Below are 26,997 nucleotides of genomic sequence, written 5' to 3'. Positions count from 1 at the left end.
ATTCTCACATACTTGATATTGGTGGTGGGCATGAGCCAAAATACAAATCAAAGTTCCTCATGAACCAGGCCATTTTTTGGTTCACAAACTAGCGGTTCGTTGAAGGGCATTTCTAACAAACCGTAACAAACCGTGATAATTTTTAAGCCAGTTCATTTGGTTCATTTTTCAGCTTGTCACTGCAAACAGCCTGGTGCCAATCAATCAGTTTCTGAGGTAATGGGGGGATGGGCTTTCTGCAGACCTTCTGCTGACCTAGACATGACGTATTCACGAACCAAACAAACCGGTTCGCAAACCGGGCAATTTCATGCTGGTTCATGGTTCGTGAAAAGCGACAAACCACTAACCACAATGAACAGCCGTTTTCCCAGTTCATACCCAACTCTACTTGATAACTTTGTAGTCCTAAATGCATGCAAGGATACACTCAAACACCTTGCAATAACACCTGAACATATCATTAAATATCTTATGTCTTCTCCTGAACAACCATTTAACCCTTCCTGAATCTGATCTTGATCAAAGTGATCTGTCTCCTCCAATTGACTTTTGAATAGCTGTACTTCTCTGCAGCCAGCTGTCATCCCTGACATGCACAGACATCCATCAATCTGCCCCTGCTCCCAGGAAGAGATTTTCCTACCTAACCGTAGCAACCTCTGCCAATAACATTTAAATCTTTTGGCTTGAATCCAATCCCACTTGAGACACATCTTCAAACTCCACTTTTCACATATTTTGGGGTATAAGTATAGCCCCAGAAACCCCTGGAATTTGGAGCGGATCTCCTAGTGACCTTCAGTCCCATGATTCTATGGTCCCTGCATCCACTACAGCAACCCTTTTAAGATCACTAGCTGATCTCCAGCTTCATGCCAGTTTTCTTTCTTTGATGCTCCTTTCACCAGACCTCTGCAGGACTCCATCAGGACAGGCTTGTATGTTTTTCTATTTCCCCTTTATACACTGCTAGGACTACATTGGTTAGGATTGGTTAGCTACATTAAGACTAATTGGAGTATAATTTATTTTTTACATCTACCTCCTTCCATTTAGTCTGTAAAATTTATTCATGTCAGTTGTACATCTGACTGTATATCCCTTTAGAAAGGTTAGCCCAACTGGCTCTGTGTGTGTGTGCGTGTGTGTGTGTGTGTGTGACACTCAAGAACACTCCTCATGCCAGCAGATACACACATTTGGGCTATTTGGGTAACAGCTGTGCAAATGCAAAGACCCTGGCAAGGCAAGGAAATGAAATGAATCTACATCAAAACTACTGTTTGACAGCCATTTGAGACAGTCAGTAGACAGGCAAAGAGATCAGACGTTCAGTTCATGGAGGCCGTGGTTGTTGAACATGGTACATTTACCTTTTGAATGTGCATTCACCATACACACCATCCTTACTCTGGATGTGAGTCCCCTTCCTGATCCAACAGCTAAGGTCAAGCACATGTATCCATCCAGACACAGTTGAAATCCTATCAATCATCTCTTTGGAAGGTGAAGAAAAGGTAAAGTTCAGCTTTCTTTACCCTCCTTTCCTACCAAGCAGATGATGAAGAGAACTGCAGCTTTCTTTACCCTCCTTTCCTACCAAGCAGATGATGAAGAGAACTGCAGCTTTCTTTACCCTCCTTTCCTACCAAGCAGATGATGAAGAGAACTGCAGCTTTTAAAAATGGGTTACACACATGCAACTATAGCTACTCTGTCTACCCTAACAGAGAATCAAGATGTGCTGGCTAGGAAAATTACATGTAAGAGAAAAATACACGTAACAGGATTGCAGCCATATCTCATGCCAGGCTGTCTGGACCAAGGAATACTTTAATAATTAGCATCATCATCATGTATCAAAGACACATCCTACACATGTGCAGCAGTATGGCAATACTAAAAACAAAGCCCGTTGTAGGGAAAAATACAATGGGCTGTAGAAAGGGGAGAGCGGGCAGGCAAGCACTTCCTCTTCCATCACTGATCCCGGCCAGTGAAGGAGGGGGGGTGGGCATTAACACCTGATCCAGACCTGATCTCAGCAACATAAAGGGGTGGTGGGCTTTGCTATCTGCTGCATATCTGATACAGGCTGGGTAAAGGGGGCAGGCATTGCCACCTGCTCCATCCCTGATCCCAGCCGTGAGAAGGGAAAATGGGCATTGCCTTCTACTCTGTGTGTGATTATGGCTGGGTGAAGGCATTGCTTTCTGCTCCAATCCGGATCCCAGCTGGGTGAAGGGGGGGCATTGCCACCTGTTCCCTGCTGGGTGAAGGGAGGAGTGAGCACTACCTCCTGATCCTCACCTGATCCTGACAGGTGAAGGCGGGAGGTGGGTTTTGCTACATGCTCCACTCCTGATCCCAACTGGGTGAAGAGGAATTGCCAAATTCTATGCCCCTAATTCCGGGAGGTTGAAGGGGGGTGGAGATTGCTGCCTGCTTGGGGACTGATTCCAACAGGGTGAAGATGGGATGGGCATTGCCACCTGCTCCGTGCCTTATTCCAGTAGGTTGAAGGAGGCTGACATTGAAACCTGCTCCAATTCTTGTCCCGGCCGGGTGAAGAGAAGAAGGGACTTACCTCCTGCTCTGTGCCTGATCCAACCTAGGTGAAGGCACTAGGCAGGCATTGATATCTGCTCCACTCCCAATCCTAGCTGGGTGAAGGAGGCGGTCATTGCCATCTGCTCTGCACCTGATCCTACCTGGGAGAAGGGGGTGGGCATTGCCACCTGCTCCGCTCCTAATACCAGCTGGGTTAAGGCAGAGAGTGTGCATAGGCACCTGCTCCACTCCTACTGACAGTTATGATAAGGTGGGGGTGGGCATTGCCACCTGCTTCGCTTCTAATACCAGCTGGGTTAAGGCAGAGAGTGTGCATAGCCACCTGCTCCACTCCTGATCCCAGCTGGCTGAAGGGGGTGGGTGGGCATTGCCACCTGCTTCACTTGTAATACTACCTGGCTAAAGATGGGGATGGCCATTACCAACTCCTCTGCTCCTAATACCAGCTGGATTAGGGTGGGGGTGGGCATTGCCATCTTTTATGCTCCTAATATCCACTGTGTTAAGGTGGAGGGTGGGCACTGCCACCTGCTCCACTCATAATACCAGCTGGTATGTGGGCACTGCCACCTGTTCCATTCCTAATACCAGCTGACTGAAGGGGTGGGTATTGCCACCTACTCCACTCCTAATGCCAGCTGGGTTAAGGCAGAGAGTGGGCATAGCCATCTGCTCTGCCCCTGATCCCAGCTGGGTGAAGGGGGGTGGGCATTGCCATCTGTTCCGTCCCTAATACCAACTAGGTTAAGGCAGGAGGTGGGCATTGCCACCTACTTCGCTTCTAATATCAGCTGGGTTAAGGCAGGGGTGGGCATTACCATCTGCTCTGCTTCTGATCCCAGCTGGCTGAGAGGGGGAAGGAATTGCCACGTGCTCTACTTCTAATACCACCTGGGTTCAGGTGGGGGTGGACATTTCCACCTCCTCTCCTCCTAACACCAGCTGGCTTAGGGTAGGGGTTGGCATTGCCAGGTGTTACACTTCTAATATCCACTGTGGGGTATGGGCATTACCATCTGCTCCACTCATAACACCAGCTAAGTTAAGACAGGGGGTGGGAATTGCCACCCGCTCTGTTCCTAATACCAGTTGGCTGAAGGGGGGCAGGCATTGCCCCCTGCTCCGCTCCTAATATTAGCTGGGTTAAGGTGGGGGTGGGCATTGTCACCAGCTCTGCACCTAATACCAGCTGGGTTAAGACTTGGGTATGGCATTGTCACCTGCTCTGCTCCTGTTCCCTCCCTGGCCTTCCCACCACAGCATGTTTTCTGGAACGATATGTTGAGTTACCTGGGCTTTCCTCTGTAGCAGCACCCTTTGGTGGTGCACCAGGGTATAAAGTGAGTCGTCTGAAACACGCTGACTCAATTATATATAGCAAGATAAGATGGTGGAAGAATGTCAAGGCAGTAAAATGGATTGTACCATTTCAGAGTGAAAGAAGAGGATTACATGTTTCAAAGTTCAGATGCTGCATTGCTTAGCCATTGCCCTGCCTTGCCTTAGTCAAAAGGTTGGTAACAGCATTCTTCACATATTTAAGGAAAGGAAAGGAGAGGGGTAGAGTGATTTTGATTCCTGATTCCCAATTCCTGAAACAGGATCAGTGCCAACAGTTTGGCTGACATTCTGTGCTCAGGGCATTCACTGCTAAATTGAGATAGTCAGCCTGCCATACTGTGAGCAGAGTATAGCTAAGGATACATACCGGAGTGGAAGCATGCCTCGATAGGCATAGATGGGTGGGGGGTGAATAAGCTTCATGCATTTGATATGAAGCTCACAGTGCAGTTCTTGCAATTGTTACTCAGCTATTCTTTCTTTTCAGACACAACCCCCCCACACACACAGATAATTTAACTGATATTAAAGTACATATTTTCCTCTGTAGCTTTAGTTGCTAATCATAATAGGGAGGGAGCAAAGAACTAAACAGCTGGTGTATAATACAGTTGTTATAATTAGCATTCTGTGTACCTGACCAGAATTAGGTAAAGAAAAAATAGTGTTACTCTTTCTTACCTGGTATCCAAGGGATCCAGAGGGAAATGGAAATGGGACATTTTACTGGAAGGCTCTGCATACCAAATAAATGGCAAAGTTTTAAAGGTGCCTGAATTTGAGCACTCTTATCAAAATATCATTTAATGCAAATTTCCACAGTGATATCATCACAGAATTAGAAATTTGACAGTAGACTCTTTTTATAAATAAATAGTTAAAGAGAGGTTAGGATATTAATATATCTTATCTTGCATCCATTTGCTTGTCAAGCTCTTTCCTCTTTCATTTGCAGGTAAAAAAAATGAAGGATGTCAAAGTCCATCCTTTGTGAATGTAGCCATAGCTCCTGCATTTTTAAGCATCTGAAACTTATTTCAGCCTGTTATGGTCTTTTTATAAGAGAGAGGTAGTCACACACACACAGAGGGTCAGACCAGAGGTCCATCTAAGCCAGCATCCTGGATGACTTGAGCATCAAGATCCTTCTTATAATTATAATAATAATAACAACATTTGATTTATATACCGCTCTTCAGGACAACTTCATGCCCACTCAGAGCGGTTTACAAAGTATGTTATTATTATCCCCACAACAAAACACCTTGTGAGGTGGGTGGGGCTGAGAGAGATCCAGAGAGCCATGACTGGCCCAAGGTCACCCAGCTGGCTTCAAGTGGAGGAGTGGGGAATCAAACCCCGCTCTCCAGATTAGAGTCCCGCACTCTTAACCACTGCACCAAACTGGCTCCCTTGGCTTCAGAAAAGCAGAGCTCTCCTCAAGAAATGTTACTATTCTTCAACCCTTTTCTGTCACCCTCAAAATTCCTTCCCTTTTTCATTTATGCATCATGGAAGAAGTTGTTTGTTTGGATCCCTACTAGAACATGATTCAGCACATGAAGCCGATGATGTTAGTCTTTCAGTCATTGTTGGAAGTAAAATATGGTCTATATTAAAATGATTTGCTGTCCAAGGGCAGCAGCTTCTTTAGCATATATTCTTCAGAAATTTCTCTCCCTCCAACCAGATATTTGAAAACCTATTCTAGAAAAAACAAGTATATTACATTGTTTGGAGTTTTGTACATTTTCAAATATATAGATTCAACTTTCCCTCAGTACACTGAATATTTGTGGTATCAACCCCCTTCCATTTTGAAATTTCCTCCAAAGCTCGGAAGAATATTGAGAATTAATGCCAGGTCAACATGGACGTCGTATCGTTTAGACAACAGCTGGTCATGCAGGTATTTTCATCCCTTTCAGGCATTTATTATCAAGTGATGACTTTCATGTCTGAATGGGCCAACTCTCAGTCCACCATAGGTGGACCTTTCATTTCACATCACATCCTTCTAAACAAAACAAAGCCTCTTTACATTTCAGTTTCTGTGTTTGACATGAAGAGAAATCAAAGGAACACCCAAGTCCAAGATCAGATGTTCCACTTCCCAAATTGTGAGGAGAAATGGTGTTCTCTTCTGAAACGAATAAACACCTGAAAGATAGAAGTTTGACCTCCTACTCTTTTGACTCATTTACTGCATGCCAATAAAAGATTGATAAACCAGAGGCAAAGGACAAGCATGGCAGGTGGCGCATATTCTAGAGAGATATAGTAAATACCAACAGATGTTGAAGACACTTACCCAGTGGGAAATAGCTTGTATGTAATACAACCCATCTAACAGCTGTTAAATTTCAAATTTGCTTTTAATAATTAATTAATACTTAATTAGCAGATTGACTATCCTTAACATTCCAAATGGATTGCATAGTTAAAGCCTATTACCACACTTGATTTACTGTGTTTACTGAATTAAATTATTGCAGATTAATAAAAAAATCAGATTCAGAGAGCTTTGAGTGGCAGGTTATTCCAAAGCCATCTGACTAGGTAGCCTGAGCTGAGAGAGGAGGGTTTTTCCAGTCTTGCCAGAGAGAGAGGTCATTTTCATATGTCTTACCTGCCACTGGAACATCACGCAAAACACCTGGAAGACAGCATCTTCTTGAACTAAATCATGCCAGGAAGACGCAATTTCATGCAAAACTCCCGGATGACAGGTCTTCCTGATGTGATTTCATGCAAGAAGATGCTGTCTTCTGGGTGTTTTACACGATGTTCCAGTGGCAGGTAAGACGTGTGAAGGTGGCCAGAGAGTCTGTGAAGGGAGCTAAGAGATGGAGTCCTCAGGGAAAACAGTTTTCAACACTGGCAGAAGAACTGGGAAAGTTGGTGGGAGGTTTGGGTAGTAAGTGCAGACACCCAAATGAGCCAAAAATAAAGGGGCAGATCTTCTAAAGGAGAGGAGATTGTTCCCTTCTTAGTTAAGCAAGGAGATAGCTCTGAGAGTGGATAAATCCCTGGTCAGGTGTGATTGAAAACTGTCTGTGGAGACCTTGAGATATAATTAAGTGTTAGAGATTATGTATTTTATATATTTAGTTTAGTAACTTAGCAGAGTAATATAGCAGAGCAATTTAGTCAGAAGTGTTTAAACCCTCACAAACGTGCATTAATTAATCCTCAGACAAAATTCATAGAAAGATAGAACTTACAGTTTAGTGTAGCAGATTTCTCCATAGCAATATCTTCTGGTAATAACAAGGGAAAGATCCTATTCTAAAGAGTTACATTCTCTAGTCTAATACCACGGCCTGAAACTAGGCAGTGAGGTTGTAGGTGCAGGTTTGTGGACAAAGAGAAGGGCTCCATGAGGAGCATGGTGGCTTTACATCTTTTCTCTTGGAAGAGCATGAGGGAAGGTGTGAAATCTCCCAAGAGGCACAGAGGCAAGAGAGGAGGAGTCAGTAGGCATCCCCACCTTAGACAGGAGAGTGGCAGATTTCTAGACTTATACATTACATTCAAAGAGACATGCAGCACCCCCCAGTGTCCAAAGGCAGGCTGAGTCGCCTATTCCAACACTCCCTCTCGACTGAGAATGCAGTCAGCATTCACAATGTTCAGGTCACTTTGTAGACCTTGTACTTGTCTCTGGGCAGCGGCTTGGTAAAGATGTCCACTGTCATTTCTTCAGTGGGACAGTAGTGCAGCTTCACAATTCCTTGTGCTTGAAGTTCCTTCACGAACTGCTGTTGTGTCCCAATATGTCTTGTGCATGGAGTATTTCCTTCTAAAAGAGAAAGGGCTATACAACTCTGGTTATCTTCTAGCATGTTAACTGGTAAAGGTTCTCTAATGCCAAAATCTTGAAGTAACATTAAAAGCATTTGTAAATCTTTGCATGCTTCTGAAGCTGACACAAGTTCTGCTTCAGCGGATGAAAGGGCCACAATTTCTTGTTTACGACTGGCCCAAGTTACAGGTCCATTCCCATAGAAAAACACATAACCAGTAGTGGATTTCCAGTCTGAATTATCTTTAGCCCAATCTGCATCAGCATATCCCAATAGTATGGGATTTTTACTAGCTGGCAGCCTTAGTTTAGAATCTGCAGTACCCTTTAAATATCTCATTACTCTTTTTACTCCAGTCCAATAATTCACAGTGGGTTTACTTACCCTCCTGGATAGAATACCTACAGCTGTTGCAATGTCAGGTCTTGTTGTCATTGCTAGGTAAAGAAGCTTGCCTATGGCAGTTCTGTACCCATTGTTCTCTGGTAGAGGCTCATTTGGTTCCGTTTCTTTCAGAAAACCTACTTCCATTGGTGTAGGCATTGGATTGGCATTTTCTAGTCCAAAACTTTCCAGTAATTCTAGTATCTTTTGTCTTTGGCTGAGAAGGTAACTGCCATCTGGTTCTCTCTCGATCTGGATCCCCAAATAAAAATTAGCATCGTCTAAGCGTTTCACCTCAACTTCCTTGTTTAGATGAGATATAATTTCAGCACAATCACTTGAATTTTCATAACAAAGGATAAGATCATCAACATAAGCCAAAATAAAAGTCCATCTTTCATTCTTGTATCTACTGTAAAGACAGAGGTCAGCTTTACCTTGTTTAAAATCTAGATCAAGTAACATTTTGGTCAGTTTATCATTCCATGATTTGGCAGCTTGCTTAAGACCATAAAGTACTATCTGAAGTTTGCATACTAAGTGTTTATTCTGTTCATCTATGAACCCTGGAGGTTGACTCATATACAATTCTTCCTCAATTTCACCTTAAGGACAGAAGGAAAGCACTAGTGTGTGCAGAGAGTGGGCTTGGGGTACTAAAAAGAGTGTACCAGCCTTCCTAATCCAAAAAATGAAGGAGAATTCTAAAAACACATATACTCGGGTGCTTGTGGAGAGAAAGAAGGGATACGAAGCCTAACAACAGAAGCCTTAAGTAACAGTGAAGAGCCTAAACATTGACGTCTGTGCATGTTCTGAATGTTTCATCAGTGATCTGTATATATGGTGAACTTTACCTCAAAAAGCTTCAACTCTTGACATTATCTAACCTTTCTTCATTAATATAAAAAAACTCCTTAGTAATTTTTAACTTTAAAAAACCCCACTGGCGCCATTTCTGTGGTTTAAGGATGAGGGGACATCATAGAGAGTTTCATGGGTTTTTATCATGTTATAGTGCTCTTTCAATTTATACCATACAATGCACCCTTTTGTAACATCAACCTTTTTAACTTACCTATCTTACTCCATTGTTTGAGAGTAAAAATGGAGAGTGTGGTGTAGTGGTTAGAATACATGACTTCTTTGAGATCTAATCAAATTTTCCAGTTCACAAAAGAGGAATTGATGTGAAACTGACTCACATTGCTAAAAAGAGAAATAGGAACAGCTTGATAGATTTCAGGGAGAAATGCAGCAAAGAGGATTTAAGTCAATTGCACTTAACAACTCTAAAAAGAAATGAGTGGATAAGCTAGGAGAGCTCCATTCCTTATTGTGGCCTAGCAATTTGATGCCTGGGCCAAGTAAGTAATTCCTTCATTCTCTGTGGTAAAAATAAAGGACCCGAGCCATTGTTTTACCCGGTAGTTGTCACCAGTATTTCGGCTGCCTCATTTTCTGTGCTGTTGCTTATCATTCTAATGATTCTTTTCTGCCATTGATTCCACATCACTATTTTTATGCAATTTATGCAAAAATAATAATGCATTCATTTCAATGGAAAAGTTTGGTGCAAGGAAAAAGAAAGTGGGGAGGGTGAAGCAATCAAAATGGTGATATTCAGATCGATTCAGACCCAGACAGATTTCAAAACTTGGTTTCTTCCCTATTTCTGAATGCCAAACATGTTCTCCATTACTGAATGAGAGCTCATTACTCTCCCTAAGGAACATGGGAAGGTGATGATCTTTTTCATGACTGACTCTCTCATGAGTTAGAAATAATATACTCTGTTTGTCCGGTACTTTAATTTTATGTCTCTGAGACCAGCCCTAAATTTAATGCAGACTTCAGTATAAATCTCAGGGGTGATGGGGTTGGTATACATTTCCGTTTAGTATGCAAAGGGAGCCCAGGAGAAAGCAGCATTCTGAATTTTCTAGTGTAACCATGAGTAGGTAGAAAGGAGAAGAGGTGGTTATTATTTCCCTAAAGACTTGTAAATTGTCCAATTGAACTCAATTTGAAAATAAATGTATAATTAAATCACAGAGCAAATGCATGCAGAGAAATGCAGAGAAAGGTTCCCTCTCAAACATACACAGCTTTGAAATACGTGCCCTAAAGCCTAAACAGAAAACTATTTATAATGATAGAACTTGTATAGCAAATAATAAAGTGGAAGGCAGGACCTTTCCTTGGGATGACAGCTTCACATCCAAAATGTTTGGGAGAAAATTTCTGATAGCCTTATTTACAAATACAGTGAATATATCCAGTGTTTTTCATTTTCAGGGGTGAATGTATACTTCATTGCAAGTAAGTGTCCCAAATGCAGCAACATGTATTGAAAGGTTAGTCTCGACTAGGGGTTTGCAGTTCAGTTTGGATTTTTGATTAAAATACCAAATTTTGGCTGATTCAGTAAAAACTGGGTATTCCAAATAAAAAAATCAGGGATCCTGAATTTTTACCAAATTTTCAGGGGGGGAATGGTAATTTTTATCCACTGTTTTCTATGGGAAAATCATGCTGGGAGCTATCTGGTGGGCTGGAGGGAGTTACTTTTCGACTGAACATCATAAAATTTGGAGGGAACTTACTCTTCATGGTCCTCTAAAGACTCACCAAGTTTCGTGAAGATTGGACCCAGGAGGCCAATTTTATGGGCCCCTAAAGAAGGTGTCCCACCCACTCTCCATTATTCCCTATAGGTAAAAATATTTGGGGGCTTTCCAGGGTCTGGGAATGGCATTTTTCCTGAAAACTCTACCAAATCTTCACAGGACCTACTCATGACTGTCCTCTAAAGACCTTGCAAATTACAATAAGATTGAACCCCAGGGGCCAATTCTATGAGCCCTGAACAAGGTGCCCCCAGCCACTCTATTGTTTCCTATGAGAAAAGGTTAAAGCTGACTCCCATTGCAGAAACACACATTGGGCAAGGCTGTCATGACCAAAGCACACTCTGAAATGCAAGCTGAACTCATCCCAGAGAAATCCCAACAGAATCAAACTGAAGCACAGGAATGGAAATCCCCCAGAACCAAAGTTAAAGAAGGGTACCAGCACAACATCAGAGAATCACATCCATTCCTCCCAAGCCAAACCAAAGGAAGCACCATTGTTGCAACTTAGACCAACAGAAGCAAACTGAAACACAGAAATGAATCCCTCTAGAACCAAAGTGAAGCAAGGGGACCAACATCACATCAGAGAATCACAACCGTTCCACCAGGCACTGGGTTCAGCCAGTGGGGAAACACCACAGAACAGAACCAAGAAGTACCCAACCATAAGCACAAGGCATTCACTTGCTTCAGTTTGTTTTTGTTGGGCTAAGTTGCAGTAGTATCCAAAACCGGTAATTTTAGCAGACAAAGCTAAAAAGAAGGGGAATGAAGAAATATTTTCTTTCTTTTTATATTTATATAAAAAAGTAATTGTTTCAGTTCTTCACTTTTCACTGTTAGCTTTGTAGACTCATTTGTATTGGTTATGCATTCTGCACTGTTTTCATATATGATTTATACATACAATTTATGTCCTTTATATATATAATATTCATATAAAAATCATGCTGATTTATTGATGCACAAATGTTATTCAGACTGCATAGTGTTTACAGGAGAAATGTGGTGTTAAGAAACAAAAACAATGCAAAAATAATCACAGGTTTGATTAATACAACTGAGAAGCAAAAAAAAATGAAATGGGATTTCAGAGTCAAACCAACAACAACAAAAAATCTCTAAAACTGGAAATGGTTCACAATTATTTAAAGATCTCACTGCCTTCAGATATAAAAAATACCCAGGAATGCTAGAGTCTGAAGAATAGGCAAAAACCACATATCTGTTTCTGTAGATAAATGCCCCCCCTCCATAATTTCACTTATTGGTGGTGTGGGGAAAAGGGGCAAAAAATAGGCAAGTGTTCTCAGAACCTCATTTCCAATAAGGGAGCTTAAGCTGAAATACCAAATCGCTTCCTACAGAACAAAACTTTCTTTATAAAGTTGTATTGCTTTGGAAGACCTCGGCTCACCTGTATTAGTTAATTAGAAATGATTGATTAGTTCTGATTAACATAACCAAATTACAGCACAGAAACTTAACAGAAAGATGAACTTTTCACAGAGTGAACAATAACAAAAATAAATAAATAAATAACTCCTTGTGATTTCATGGTCCTGTGACCAAGATCATCATACAGTTATTGCTGAATTACATTAAATCCCTATAATTTAATATTAAATAGTAACTTCAGTAACACGGTATTCAGAGGAACTTAGTCTGCTAATTAAGTAAACAATTAAAAATTGCTATATTAATGAATTAATTATAACAGATATCACTGAGATTGGTCCATAAACCCATATTCTCTATTACTAGAGTAATGAGTTCTCTAATTACATTGAAATGCTGCAGAATTTAATCAAAGTGCGAAAGAATCCTGGGCAATACCAAATTTTTAGATAAAGCAGCTCTTGATTCATCTTATTATGTTTGCTACGTTGCTACCTTAACTTAAATGGAAAACATGAGGTTTGATCCAACCAGCTTTTCTACTGGTGACAAAGGAAGTAGGAGTCCCCTTTAGTTATCAAAAAGGATTATGGGACCTGCAAGTACAAAAGCCATAGATGGGCACTGTAGAAGGAAGGGGAATTGGGTGATTTTGAGTGTAAAAGATGTCTGGATCCAGCCTAGGAAGACATGAAAGGTTCATGTCTTCCAGGCACTTTTTTGATTCAAAAATGTCTTGCAAATTATTGCTGCTTGTAGAATGTTTCTGTATTGATGTGGAATGAAAACTGAGCAACTAGTACTGTACATCTAAATGGACTCCAGACTCACATTCCTGGACAACAGCCACCTTCCATTTCCTCATATTGCATGGTAACCCGTTTTGAAGGCCAAGAGGTTGGAACATCTCCCAGTTTTCTGTTGGTGGAGGGAGCAGCACAGTGTCTTTTTTGACCACCAAAGAAGTTTATAACAATGGCATGAGTATAAGGTATTGTGAAAACTTGTTTACCCCCCCCCCCCTTCTAAATTGTAAAGAAAAGAATCTCACTGAATATGAGATGTCTATAGGTAACTCTCTGGATCATAGCCTATATAAAATTATTCATCCTAATCCTAGTAGAGGCATATGCTTATGGTAAATGCCCTTCCATCCATTATCCCTTCTTGGATGTGGAATTGCATGCATTAAAAGAGAGCCATGGTATCAAAGCCAAAAAAGGAGAAAATGCTGTGACAAGCTAACTAAGTCAAAATAACAATCCAACTGCGAGTAATAAACCAGTGGACAAAATACAGCAATAATAATCATTTAATGCATTAATCATTGGGCCGCCCAATAGTATCAGGGTCCAATTCCATCTTGGAGCCCTTAGCAAAATATTTAGGTTCTTTTCTACAACCATTCGTTTAAAAAGTTGGTTCATATATTCAAGATACAAGGGCATTTATTAACATTCTGGAGGGTATGGTTTTACCTACAGAAGCAGTTTTTTTACTGTTTTTTTAATTATTATTTATATTTTTTATTTTTAATTGCTAACATCAAAAACTACAAAAAAAGGGAAAAGGGGAACAGGGGGGGAGGGAAAAAACAACATATAAAAAACATACACTACATCTACAAGTATTGCATTCCCTTCATAATACAATTATTTAAAGTTAAACTTTCTAATATGCTATTAGATTGGTAGATCTTATAAAATACGAACTACAGTCAGGATCAGGTCTTCTTCCCCCCCCCCCCCCCCCGCGTCTCGGTCTCAGTTCTCTCTGAACAGCTACAGTAGCTGCGCTCACTCACTCCCCCCTTCAGATTCTAAACCTTCCTCTTGCTGGAACTCTTGATGATTAAACACAAAGTCCCTCAGCTGTACTTCCGATATTATCTTGTAGGCTTGGTCTTTATATCTGAACCAGATACCTTCCGGAAGTAACCATTTGTATTTTATTTCACACTTCCTCAGAAGAGCTGCAAACCTTTTATATTTGTATCTTCTTTTCCGGACTAAAAATGGAACATCCTTCAATATCTTAACCTTGTTACCCAGAAAGTCCAAGTCCACATTGTACAAATTATATAAGATGGTGTCCCGAGTCTTCTTAGATGAAAATTCAATAATAATCTCACGAGGCAGCTGACGCTTCATTGCATATTTTGAAGATGTCCGATGGACTTCCAGAATATTGCTTTTTAACTCTTCTTTAGTTGCCTTTGCGGATGACGCCAAAAGTTCCGACACCAAATCCTTTAAGTTTTCACTTTCCTCCTCCTTCACATTCTGAAGACGCAATACCGTCTGAGCACGATCCACTTGTAATCCTATCAATTGATTCTCCAAAAGCTTTACTTCTTTGTTTGTTGCTTTCATAAGTACTGCATTTTCCCGAGCAGATTGCTCTGCCCCGGACGCTGCATCTTTAATGGTTTTCACTTCGTTCTCAACTGAGCCAACCCTCTGTCCGATTTCATTTAGCTTATCAACAAAGGGCTTCATAGCTTCAATGACCGACCATTTAACCACCTCTTCAAGGGTTTCTCCCTTCCCTTGTAGCGTCGCCAAAACCGATTTGCTCACAGCAGGGCTCTGCTTTTTCGTTGCCATCTTAGGGGGGGGGGTCCGCCAACTAAGTTCCGAAACTCAGTGAAGGGGAAGATATCTGGACCTTCTTAGCTTCAACTCCCACCAATCCTTCGCATACGCTTGGAATAACAGAAGGGATCCGCTTACTTACAGGTTTTCACCTGTTATAAAATTGTAGTCACACCCACATGCATTTGTGCAGAGACTGCTGGTTGTTCTGAGTTTTTTGTTGGCACTGTTTGAAATCTTCGTTGTGAGTATATATCCATTGTTTGGATTTGTTGTGTGTGCTGGATAATGATTTATGACTGCCGTGAGGAAGATAAATTGAAACAGGAGACTTTGCTAGCTGGCCCGTTGAGGTTACATCAGGATATGCTGTGAAGAACTCTCTCCCAAAGGATATGAACTTTACTTTTATGCACCTTGATTGTATATTTAATTAAGGTGTTTCATTCATTGTATTTAACATTTGTACTACTGGTTGAATTTCTGTACATAATAAGAAGGCATGGTCATTTTTTGTACATGCACTAGCACTTTGTATATTTCATAGAATTTAATGATTTACTGCTTAGAAGCACTTTGTACCTTTAAACTGACCTTTGAATTGCATGTGCTACTTTTTAGTTGCCTGTTTTCCCATTAGATCTGCTGCCTTCTATTCTATTTATTCTCTACATGCATTAAATGATTATTATTGCTGTATTTTTCCCACTGGATTATTACTTGCAATTGGATTGTTATTTTGGCTTAGTTAGCTTGTCACAGACTTTTCTCCTCTTTGCCTGGTGTTTTTCAGAACTGGAAACCATGCTCTGTTCATTCTTAAGGTTTCTTCTTTCCTGTTGAAGTTTTGCTAATGCTTGTGAATTTCAATGGCTTCCCTGTGCAGTCTGACAAAGTAGTTGGAAGTGTTGTCCAGTATTTTGGTGTCCTGGAATAAGATACTGTGCCCTGTTTGAGTTAGGCTATGTTCAGCCACTGCTGATTTTTCAGGTTGTCCAAGTCTGCAGTGTCTTTCATGTTCTTTTATTCTTGTCTGGATGCTACGCTTTGTGGTCCCGATGTAAACTTGTCCACAGCTGCAGGGTATACAGTATACTCCTGCAGAGGTGAGGGGGTCTCTACTGTCTTTTGCTGATTGTAGCATCTGTTGTATTTTTCGGGTGTGTCTGAATACTGCTTGAAGGTTCTGCTTTTTCATAAGCTTTCCCATCTGATCAGTAATTCCTTTGATATATGGCAAAAACACTTTTCCTGTAGGAGACTGTTTTTCCTTGGTTGTTTGATTCATCCTGGGTTTGATTGCTCTTCGGATTTCATTTCTGGAGTAGCCATTTGCCTGAAGTGCGTGGTTTAGATGAAAAACACCAGGCTAACAAAACACTCTATACTCGACAATAGCCCTGCAGAGAAGATTAGCACATCAAGCACCAATCCATATGCAAAAGAACCTCCTCAGGATACAGTGAAGCCTCCCGCCATTAGCATTCCACACCCTGGGAAACTCTTACAGGATGACTCAGCTCAACCCCACCCCTCCTGAGTAGATACAAATGACCTGCCAACATCTTTTCCACACTGTGACACTGAGAGATCTCTGTCTTTTGGTGCTACACCTCTGAAGATGCCAGCCACAGCTGCTGGCGAAACGTCAGGAACTACAATGCCAAGACCACGGCAATACAGCCCGGAAAACCCACAACAAACATCATTCTCCGGCCATGAAAGCCTTCAACAATACATATTTTAGGGATTGTTATACTAAGATAAACAATCACGCAGGCTCTGAGATAACAGTTCGAGCCATTTTGGTGTTGCAAAAGTGAGAGAAAGTGACAAGTTTGAAGATACTTTGGGTCCCTTCTTCATGACTGAAATGTAAGAGATAATTTTACCCTATTTCTTGGCTCTAGCAGCAGTTTGGGCATTGGGATCAGATCCTTTTGGGGGGAGACAGTTCCTACGAACCCAGTCTCCCCAGTAAGGGGATTCCCTTAAGGTATCTTGGAAGTGAGTTATGGTGGTGCATGCCCATCTTGGGAGCTGCCAGGGCATAGTCAGGTGGCAGGGGAGTCACACAGGGGTGTACACCCACATGATCTCCCATTTGCTGTCACTCCTTGGTTCCCCCCTCCAGTGGCAGTCTGAGGGGGCAGGGGGACATCAGCTGGCAGGCGGGTCAGCCGATGCTTTGGATTTGACCCCTATTCATCACCAATGCTCCCTAAGCTGTTATTCAATAAAGTTGTGGCCTCTTTTACTCCAACCTTCCGCGTTAAGTGGATTTTGTCACTGTGCCCTCAGCCTCTCTTCCTTTGCCCATCAGCACTGTGCTGCAATTAGCAGAATGTGAAAGCTGAACACCTTTATTTCATATCAAGTACTTACAGGCTTAAGAGGGAAAAATAATCCAGGAGGGGTACTAGTCATTTCATGGAGATAAGATACTGCTGCTTTAAGAGTATATAAAATTCTGAAAAGGAGTGTGGACAGCAGGTCTCACACAAGAGTGGAGTGGCACTGTACTCAATAAACCTAAGAGGTGATATAATTGAAAGGGCACTTAGAGATACAACGGATGTGAGTGGAAATTGTAATAGTGGAATATTTTAATACAGGGACTATATCATTGTGAGACAAATACTGCTTTTTAATTTTACATAGACAAATAGCATTTTAAAATTACAAGGCTGTCTTCATGCAGGCTGAGCCATGAGTGGAAAAGAACAAGATTGCAAAGATTTAGTAATAAGTATGTTCATATGTGTGCACCAAAATTGTACAAGTATTAAGTTTACAGGTAGGCTTACTGTAGAAAAACTAGCTATGTTAGCAGCACAGCTATATAATCTTTATTTGACAAACCAATTAATAAGTTAAAGGTTTTTGTTTGATTGATTTAAAAGATATTTCAAAGAGAGCCAGTTTAGTATAGTGGTTAAGAAGAGTGGCAGGACTCTAATTTGGAGAACTGGGTTTGATTCCCCACTCTACTACTTGAAGACAGCTTGGTGACCTTGGGTCAGTCACAGCTCTTCGGAGCTCTCTCAGCCCCACCTACCTCACAGGGTGATTGTCATGAGGATAATAATAACACACTTTCTAAACTACTCTGCATTATGTTGTCCTGAAGTGCAGTATATAAATCAATCATTGTTACTGTTACTGTTATTAATTTCATAGAGATTTCTATTCAAAAAAGAACTTTAATACAAGTATCCTTTTGCTATGACATGAACATGTCCAGTATACAAAAAAGGAAGCCAGTGTAGTTCACAAGAGAGATCTTTAATGTTTCTCCCCACACAACTCATTGTACCCCCCGAAACCACTCATGAGGGGTGGTGAACCATTGGAGTTGGTATGCAGTGTGACAAACAGGGACTCCAAGGGGAAGAGGAAATGCAGCCCCCCCCCCCAATACACACACATTCCTATGAGAAGAGAGTGAAACCTCAGGCAGCACGGGAAGCGATTTCTGCTGCATTCTCCTTCCCTCTGCAGCTCCTCCTGGGGCACGTTGTATACTATTATGGCTCACTTGATAGTCAGTGATGACTTTTCAGTGGATGAAGAAGTTGCAGTGGAATGGGGGATTTGGCACAGTCCCTTCTATGGACTCTGCAGTTCACCGTGGTTTGGAACCACTTGTATGGTTGGTTTGTATATAGAGGTTTAATTGAAAAGTCATCTTTAGAGGCCTATACCATTTGCTAGGCCCCTTGGAGATGAGTGGAGTGGCTAATAAGGACAGGGTTTTTTTCAGTTCTGTCCTTTCACCTGAAGTTGGTTTTGGCAACCCTTCTTTACCAACCCAAGCCTTCAATTCACACATTCATTTTTCATTTTCTTGGAGGGTGTAGCTGAAATTCATCATTCTGCTGTCATCCGTATTTTCAATTTATTAAAGTCTTATTTGGCTATTTATCTGACATGTGAACCACTACACCACACATCCTCCCTTCTTTGTTGTTTTACATTTACTTGTCTACATTTCCTTCTTTTCTTCTTGTTCTTATCAGATTTCTAGTAAATGTCCTAGATGCTGATGCTTTAATTCAAGATTCTTGACTGAAATTGTGAATCTGTGAAATTTCCATCTGGAAGGGAAAAAAATGTCCTCAATATATCCTTGATTCCCTTTGTATTGCCTATTGTGCAGTCCCAAAGGCCACAATATGGCAGAGTCCACATTGAGATGTACAGCACAGGTGAAATATCTGTCATTTGTGCCAGAGAGTTTACACCAGAGAGTTCGCACACACACAGGTCTTCCTGACACATGTGGAATATGCTCTCTGGATCTGCTTTCCTTCAAGCATGGGGTAAAATGCTCCAAAGCTTGCAATGCTGAACAAAACCTTTTGTTCCATATGCTACAGCCTACTACAGAGAATGCAAGGCAGCTGTCAAACCAGAGAATAGACTACACATCAAAATGTGAAGAAATCTCATTAGATTTATACTACACTTAAGGTTAAATGCACCTCGTCCTAGATACCATTCCAATGGAATGCAGCCTCAAGGAAGCCTGGGGAAATCTTTGGCCCTTTAGCAAGGTTTCCATCATCTTTTTATCCTTATTAGTTGATATTAACAATGAGATGATGCTGATGAACACTGGCACAGGTGGTGGCAAGATCAAACTATAATGGCCATTCTAATTTTTCCTTTTTATGGCATCTGCTGTATAATATGTCATTTTAAATCTCTCTCTGAGTATATTACGGTGAAAACTACACTGCTGGATAGTGAACAATAGTTCATTTTATGGTGTGAAATAAAAAAGATACCACCTATATTTATCTTGATTCATGGTCTACTCTCCCCTAATGGCTTGAATAGAAGTGGCGTAGGGATACAGGCTTTTAGACCTATTTTATGTACTGTTCCAGAAGCATACAGTGTACAACTATGCGTAGTTGTCTTCATAATTGTGATATGTTTTGTGAAGTAAGCTGGATATCTGAAACTTTGTCTTCAGTGTCAGTTGAAATGTTTGCAAAAGCCTGTCTCAGTCTCTTATATTGTCTATATAAAATAGTATCATAAGTTCTGAGAAAAAATGCAGAACGTGTCATTGGACACAGACTTCCCCGCTCTGCCATGGGAGCTTGCTGGGTGATCTTGGACCATCCATACGCCCTCATTTTAACCTGCCTCAGAGGTTGCTGAGAGGATACAGCAGAAGAAGCAAGAATGGTGTAAGCTGCTTTGGATCCCCATTGGAGAGAAAGTTGGGTATAAATGAAGTAGGGAGGGAGTGCAAGAGCACGAGAGCGTCAGGCAGGCAGGCATGCAGAGAGAGAAAGAGAGAGAGAGAGAGCAAGCTTCTGAGGAGTATCACATCATTTAAAAAAACAAGGCAGGGCTGCTATGGATGGGAGACTAGGAGTACAACATTGTGAGGCCCTGGGAATATGTATATTATACATTTAAGTACAAAGTACTACATGAATGGGCATACAAACGGTACACAACACAAAGAATGCAATGTTAAGGAGAGAGAACAAGAAGAACAATTGAGGTCTGACTATTGGAGAGAGCAGACAAATGTGAAAGAGTTTTTCTCAAGAATAGAACAGGCTGGGTAGATTAGAACACATGCTGTAATCAGCTTCAAGTGTATTCTTCACAAAGGAGGAGACTGGCTGTAACTGTTGTCAAGACTTTGGGTTCTGACAGAAAAAAAAAACTTTCTTGAGGTGAATTCTATGAATAATTTCTGACTGGAAACATGCCATTCACAGCTGAAATATCTCTCTGAAAAAAAATGTTCTGTGTATAAGTGTTCCTGAAACTGTAACCAGTTAAACAGATCAATATTTACACATATGTATATTATACATATAAGTACTACATGAATGGGTATGCAAACCATTCATAACACAAAGGATGACATGTTAAGGAGAGATGTCTGACTGTTGGAGAGAGCAGACAAATGTGAAAGAGAATCTTTCTCAAGAGTAGAGCAGAGGTTGTAAAGTTACATTGTTCTGCAGCCTGTATGTAATACCTACTACTTAACCATTCCAAAGAGAAAAACAAACCACAACCACTGTTATTTTATCACCATGCCTCCAGTGTTTGTGAAGGCAAACTTATATTGTTCTTTAAAGTTACCTCACATTTTCAAACTCACAATTCTATAGCCAGTGCAATAAAGACTTAACAATTCTTTCCCTTCAAAGGGGAAAGAGTTGCTAATAATATGCATACCCCCCCCCAGAATTTTTATAAGGTTGTTATGAGAATTTATTTCAAGATGGATTTCAGTCACATCAGGACACTGAAGGTTTCATAAGATTGCCAGGATGACATTAACAGGGGAGACAGACAGGGATAGAGAAAAGGAGTATTCTCTATCATGTTTGTCTTCTGGCCTGCCTCTATAAGGGCCAAGCTAGAGGTGCAGGTTTTTAAAGAGTTGGATCTGGGTTCCCAAACAGCCTTAGAATGCCTCTGCAGGTGGTGGTGGGGGGAAGCATGGGCTCCTCTCTCCCCCTCAAGCTGCTTCCCCATGTCAAAATACCAGGGGAGGAGCCCCCCCCCTTGTTTTTTCTGCTCTACATAGAATATTTTGTGCATGTGGAGCAGTAAAAACAGAGGGGACTCCCCCTCATGCTATTGTGGCACAGGGAAATGGCTTGAGGGGAGAGAGAGGAGCCGCTTCTCTACCCATGGAGGAATTCTGAGGCCATTTGGGCTCTTCTTTATTTTTTAGCAGCCATTTATTTTTTAACTGCAGTATGGCTGGGGAAATCCGATTTAAGTCTGGGGAACCTAGACTCAACTCTTTGAAAACTTACATGTGTAGAGAGACCCTAAATAAGTAGTGTTCCTGTTGTATAGATGCAGATGGATTAGTTGGAGAGTTGAGTGTTGGTAAGGAATTTGAGAATTGAGCAGGCAATCGGAAAGATATTACCATTTACAAACTAGCTTAGGATTAGAGATGGGCGTTATGAGCATCAAAACCCCATGAAAATGGCGATTGCGAGATCATGACCCAGTGGATCGTGATCATCCACAGCCAATGATCCAGTAGTTGGGAGAGGCCTGGATTGTGGCATTCGTGCTCGGTTCGGGAATCCAGACACTCAGGCACCAGCAATCTATTCCCCTGGCAAAGGAGCCAGGGGAATGCCTGAGCTCTGTCTGTGCTCCTTCTGTCACCCTGGAAACCCAAATGGAAGCCCAGCTTTCCTTGATCAGCAGGGCTTCCTTCCAACCACGGAGCTGCAAAGCAGTTACAAGTTGGGAGAAGACACCCAGGGGAGGGAGGGGGAAGGGGGTGTTCTGTAGCCATGGGCACTCCAATCTCATCCCTGCAAACCCTGATAGGCAGCTCTGATGCCGCCAGCTAGTAGACAGACCCCCTGCCTCCTTCCCTGTCAGGCCCGGCAGCCACCAGCATCAGCCACTGTTCCTGTATCACTGGGAACAGCAGCACGCCCCGCTGTGTTTTCCACGATCCACGATCCGAGTTCGGGGACGGGAGATGGTCGTTGCTGTTCGGGAATTCGGGATCATGGTTTGCACCGAACCACGATCCGCTAGTTTGGTAATTTTTTTTGGTCCGTGCCCATGTCTACTTAGGACTCAGTGGTTTGTGTGGTTTTTCCCAGGTGTTTTCCAGTGTTGCTCATACATTGTTTAGCTCATCTTTGGTTCTGGGGAGATTTACCGATTACTATAGAGCAATGTCATCCTCTTTGAATATTGGCTAGAATTACCAATATGACTTACAGAAAGCACTGCCCACATTTTTCATTGACTTTTCTTCACCCTTTCTGATGTTATGCCAATGTGATCCTCAATTGAATTGAATCATCCAAATAGCTCAGCTAGGGAGAAGAAAGATATAGTCAACAGAAGTTATCAAGAGAGAGAAGAATGGAAACAAACCAGACTGAAAAAAGGTGAAGAGTCTCACAGAGGGTTTCTGAAAGAAGTATTTCTACCATTGCCAAATACTATTTTTACTTATTTTTATTTATTATTTATTATTCGATTTATAAACCGCCCATCCTCAGAATACTCAAAACAGACACGGTCATTTAAATATTAATATTCTCTCTCAGGGCCAAGCTACACATGACGAATGACACTTGAACAGCAATTGTATTTCTCCCTGTTCACTTGCCCTCCACTCAATCCACTTGCCGTTCAAGTGTCATTCGTCATGTGTAGCTTGGCCCTCAGTTTCACAGTTAAAATACCTAGGGGGAATAGGATTTGAGCTGATGATCCACTGGGATGTTAGCTGGGAGTGAGGTAACAATGAACAGTGAAACAATGAAGCTGTGAAACAATGAACAGTGTCCCGGTGGAAGAGATGGAGGACTTCTTAGCTTCAGCCAATTTTATGCTGGACTATCACAACTCCTTAGAGAAAAATCCCACATGAATATGAACTGGATCTTTATTAAATCTTTTCTTTCCATGATTATTAAGATTCAATAATGGAAGATTATATTATGAGCCTTAATCCTTGAATCAACAGGACTCTGAAGATTAGTATTTTCTCTTATTAACATTAAAGGAAACCTGGGTCTCTTATTAATGTTAAAAGACTGGGAAAGCTAAGAAGTAAATGGTGAAATCTCCATATATTAATATGAGCAACATGGTCTGGTGGGTATAAAAATATTCAAGTTCCAAAGGGCTCAGAAGGATAGATTCATTTTGTCAATAGCCAGTGAGATTCCTGTGTTAGCCTGCTACAGGGCTAAGCTACAAGTGACGAATGACACTTGAACAGCAAGTGGATTAAGTGGAGGGCAAGTGAACAGGGAGAAATACACTTGCCGTTCAAGTGTCATTCGTCACTTGTAGCTTCACCCACAGTTAAACCAAAAGAAAAGTTCTGTGGCACTTTAGAAAACTAATATTTACTGTAGCATATGCTACTTTTATGGGATTCAGCCCACATTGTCAGATGCAGTGAATTTGCCACTGGAAGACACTTTTGCTTGTGCAAGAGAGGGAAGGTGATTTTCGATGATACAACTTTCCAGCACCAGATCCTCACACTGTTCTCAAGGATCCCCCAATCTTCAGGACCTTCTGCTTATTTATGTATTGTACCCTATCTTTGCCCAGGTCAGCAAACAGTCATCTATACTAATCTGTGCTTTTTTTCTAAAAAAATGTTTAGCAGTACTCTCAGTTTGAGTCAAGAAAATCACCATTTTATAGTTCAAATTGGAAAAAATAAATGCAATCAATGGACAAAATTACCAAGAACATGCATTACCTCATATTACACAGCTCACAATAACTTCCAGATTGGCATGAGGTTGTGTTCACTAACATCTTCCCGATTCCTCTGCTTGCTTTTGGTGTCTGTCGCCAGATGTCGTCCTTTCAAAAACCATGAATTTACATACACTGAAGGCTTAAACAAACTCAAAGGAGGGCCTATCAATTTTTTTTATTTTTAACCACTAACCAGTCTTATTTATTGCAGAATTTATTTTCCTTATTAAAATCCCAACATTCAGGAAGATCCTCAGAAGATGGGGTCGCGTGCTCACTCTTCACGTGGTCAACAGAAGACGGGGCCATGTGCCCACTGTCCATGTGGTCTACAGCAGACGCTGTCTCACACAACACCGTTGTCGCATCTTTTGTTTTTACAGAGTCATCATTCACTTTACACTTCTTTGCTGGCTGTGATGATGTAAAATAGTTATAATTTTCCTACTCATATTGAAATACTGCCACTCAATGAGGTTATAGGTCAAACTTTCATCAGTAAAACACCACACTACTTCACAGATTAAACACTCGCTTCCATCTGAGACTCAGGAAACACCGTGAAAGGAAATGATGCCAGAAGACTGTCGGTGATGAGAATTATGGGTATCAATATGCCAACCAAGCCCCTCTATAGTGACATGTGCGCACAACCAAAGAGTTTTGGTATAGACAAACTCTTTGCACTCTTTGCACAAAAATGTACACAAATACACAAATTGGTCTCCGCCATCAGGGTTAGCAACAAGACTGACCAATCACTGTGCTAGATTACAACTACCAGAGCTCCAAGTGGCTTAGAGAAGACTTGTTTGTATTTGTCTGCACCCTAACGATCACCGATTATGCCAGCGATCTCAGTGGCATGTTCGATGCTCAAAGACGTTCCATTTTTTTGTAAGACAAACAGCGCTCCTAGTGAGTTTAAATATAACTAAACATCTTTGTTGCCAACATACGCTACATAAAACTTAACAAATCACATAAATATCCATAATACATTTGGAGTTGGTTTAGCGGGAATTCCAACATTTTGAAATTTTTACTTTCTCCCGTTAGATTCACAAAATGTTTAGGGGTATGTGTACCCCTGCGTACCTCCAGAAAAAAAGCACTGATACTAATAAAAGGATCCATCCATCTCATCACCTGAGGAGGCATAACTCCTCAGAAAATAAAGCTGTGCTCCTCAAAATTGGCCACTGGCTTCAGGATGGTCTTAGGAGTTTTGGTGTCAAACATGAAGTGAATCAGAACATCTTGGCCTGAACTCCCAGCTCCACCCCCAGCTTTGATTTTCTGTGGCAGGCATAATTAATCTGAAACTAAAGCTGGGAGCCTCAAAATTGGCCACTGGCTTCAGAATGCTCATCCAAGGTGCAGTGCCCAAACTGACAGGAATCAGAACACCCTGACCCAGGTTATCGCCAGAACCCCCCACTCCAGCTTTTTTGCTTTAGAAGCTACAGTTGCCTGTGGCAGGCATTACTCATTAGAAAATAAAGCAGGGAGTTCAAAAACTAGGCACCAGCTTCAGAACGATGGTGGGACTTGTAGTGCCAAAATTGAAGGGAATCTGACCACTCTGGCACACACACATTAGGTCCACAACATCCTTTTGGTATTTGTAATAGACAAAGATGTTTATTCACAAGAAGTCAGCAAGAGCAGGCAATACAAACAGAGAGGATGGAAAATATCCTCCCTCTGGCAAAACAAAGGAGGTTTAAGAGACTTATCCAAGCTTCTGTGATGCAGTGCTTAGAATGTCAGACTAAGGGCCAAGCTAGAAGTGACGAATTACACTTGAATGGCAAGTGAACAGACTCATATGTATTCCTCCCTGGTCACTTGTGCTCCACACGATTGCATGGAGTGCAAGTGGAACTCAAGTGAACAGGGAGGAATACATGTGAGTCTGTTCACTTGCCGTTCAAGTGTAATTCATCACTTCTAAGCTTGGCTCTAAGATCAAGAAGAGCTGAGTTTGAATTCCCACTCTGCCCCAGAAGGTTGTGAGTTAACTTTGAGCCGGTCACACTCTCTCAACTGGACTTACTTCATAGAGTTGTTGTGAGGATGAAATGGAGGAGAGAAGAATGATGTAAGCTCAATTGTTTCCCCTATGGGGAGAAAGGCAGAGTAACTTTGCTTACAGTTCACGAACAAGAGATGATTGCTCTTGCTAGTGCTTCATTTGGTATTGCTGCTAATTTTTTGTTAAAAGACAACGTTGCTCATTCATTATTCAAACTACCCTTAAATATCACGAGTACAGTGAGCTAGGAGGTTGGCAAGCAGAGACATCAGAAATAAATAAAGCAACAACTTAAAAATGCAACAATATAATGAAGATCAATTCAAGAGCACAATAAAAGATGACCATTCTGTTATATAAAAGGCAAACAGTGTTGCTGATGACTTACTTTTTATCCTGGTGTGCCTGCGCAGAAGCACCAGGATAAAAACTGAGTCCTTGGCAACACAACAACACGGTGGGAAGGCCAGGCAAGGCAGCTTATCCCTCCACCACTACAGGAAGGCCAGGCAAGGCGACCCATCTTTCTGGAGGCCACCACTACAGCAGGAAGGCCAGGTGTGCCATCCTGTCCTTCCAGAGGGTCCCCCCACAGCAGGAGGTCCAGATGCAGTGGCACTTTCCTCCAGGTCCAAATGGGCCCACTTCAGTCTCTATCTGGCCACTGTGGATGGCAGGAGCACTGCTAAAGTGGTGCAATGAGCCCTGGAGTGCTCCTACACTCTGTAGTGGCCCGATTTTGGCCCCTTTGAGGGCAAATTGGACCTGTTTGGGCTAAAATTGGCCCGCCGTAGAGTGCAGGAGCACTCCAGGGCCTGTCGCACTGCCCCAGCAGCATTTCTGTGCTCTGTTTTCTAGAGCCCATTTTTTTTAAAAAAACGGACTCTGTTGCTAGTTTCCCATGAACGTTCTGGACATTTGCAATATGCAATGAAACACGTTTTAGGAAGATCAGGGGCACAGTAGTA

The sequence above is a fragment of the Eublepharis macularius genome, chromosome 7 (assembly GCF_028583425.1).
Source record: "Eublepharis macularius isolate TG4126 chromosome 7, MPM_Emac_v1.0, whole genome shotgun sequence".
NCBI classification, from domain to species: Eukaryota; Metazoa; Chordata; class Lepidosauria; order Squamata; family Eublepharidae; genus Eublepharis; species Eublepharis macularius.
Note: the sequence above shows the minus strand (reverse complement) of the source record.